This window comes from Anoplophora glabripennis, unplaced genomic scaffold (assembly GCF_000390285.2).
Source record: "Anoplophora glabripennis isolate ALB-LARVAE unplaced genomic scaffold, Agla_2.0 scaffold355, whole genome shotgun sequence".
NCBI lineage: Eukaryota > Metazoa > Arthropoda > Insecta > Coleoptera > Cerambycidae > Anoplophora > Anoplophora glabripennis.
This window is the reverse complement of record NW_019416457.1, coordinates 464,851-466,537: the sequence shown is the minus strand read 5'-3', so window position 1 is coordinate 466,537 and position 1,687 is coordinate 464,851. Positions and strand designations below refer to the sequence as shown.

Below are 1,687 nucleotides of genomic sequence, written 5' to 3'. Positions count from 1 at the left end.
CCCCCCGTACCCACCCCAATGGACCTTGTGGAAATAAATGGATTAGTCCATCAAATTGCTCATCAAAATTTAGCTGTGTATACCAAATCTCATTCATTTATCACAACGCGATTGAGAGATATTGCAAAAAAATGATTTCCATTCCTCCCTCTTCAATGGGTCCCTGTGCCCTTAGGAAGCATTTCCGGACCCATGTTCATATGAACTTTTTTACTTAGTTTTGATCGTAGAATCGGCCTGTTCAGGGTTGGCAGCTAATTATGAGACACCATGTATAATTATTAGCAAATGATTTTTTATTTTTAAATTTTAAGTCCTCTTTTATTTCGTTTATTTAATACATAATAATTACAAAAAATACTATGTTATTATAAATACTTTTTAAATTAAATAATACTGTATTGTTTTTTTTACATTCAAGTTTTTAAGGAAAGTGTATTTTAATTTTAATGAACATGTCTGTTCTAAAATTAAAAAATCAGAACTCATTTGCTATACCTATGTACGTATTTAATAATTGCTTGCATCAAGAATTTTTGAGATAATGTATAATAAAAATTTAATATTTATGTTGTAACCTTAAAATAACCTGAGGATGGGGTGCATAATATAAAGCTCAAAACAAGTAGTCAAATTAATTAATTAACAGATAGTTAATAACTTTGTTCCAAGTGCATTAGAATTAGTTTCCTACAGTCCGACGCAATCGCATTTGATTCAAAACAATGAATTTTGAACCTTATGTAAGCATTATATCCAGATGCGCATGCGTCTGACTGTTGGAAACTGTTTTGGATTCTACTAGGAACAAAGCTAATAAAAACGACTGTACGGAATTTTAGACTTTAAAAACCTATAATAGGTAATGCACTCCCACTTATCGATTTTGAACTTAAGAATACAAAGTTGGTGAACTGTTATTTTTGTTTTTTTTTGCTAAAATAAATATGGAACTGTAGAACGAAGGGCTTTATTTAGAGCACTCCGTTTATCTTCAGAAATATTTACGATCGAGTTTATGAAACTTATGCTTATATTATTAATTTACATTTTTTCTTCATTTTACGCCTATTATTTATTTCCACATCGGTATCAGATTTATATTTGAATTTATCAGAAGGAAAATGTTTTCCATTTTTTTTTTTCGTTATGAATTTTCGTGAATACTAATTGTAACAAACAACAATAAACCGTAACTATTTTACTAATAATAAGTGTATTCGGATCTATGAAACATATTGTTTAAAGTGACATTTCCTATATTTTGTTTCAGCTGGCGTCTTGTTTTAAAAATATCATATATGTATAGCGATCTTTTTATGTAGTATCTTCTTTCAGAATATCATGTATCTTTTTATTACATACTGCAATTTTATTTATTCTGGTATCTAGTTTCTTTCGACATAGATACGGCATCATTTATTAATTTCTTAAATAGCAACCACCATTTTCATAGCACCTTTTAAAACAGTATATTTCTTCGTATAGAGTAAGGATAAATGTAAAAAAAATGTTGGCTTTTCTTTCTTTTTTTAACTTTTTTAATAGTTTTTAGTCGAAGTTAAGTAATTTTTGAATAAAATATATGATATATTATAAAAAAAAAAATCCTCCCCGGCGGGGAATCGAACCCCGGTCTCCCGCGTGACAGGCGGGGATACTTACCACTATACTACCGAGGACTTGT

The 1,687-nt window shown here is 29.4% G+C and overlaps 1 protein-coding gene and 1 non-coding gene across 2 annotated transcripts in view; one reads left to right on the top strand and one right to left on the bottom strand.

Annotated features, from left to right (window-relative positions):
* The window catches only part of LOC108906965, a 238,826-nt gene that overhangs the window by 10,194 nt on the left and 226,945 nt on the right, over window positions 1-1,687 (top strand). The window lies entirely within an intron of this gene.
* Trnad-guc lies at window positions 1,611-1,682 on the bottom strand. Its single transcript has one exon. It is a non-coding gene; the product is annotated as a tRNA-Asp (tRNA).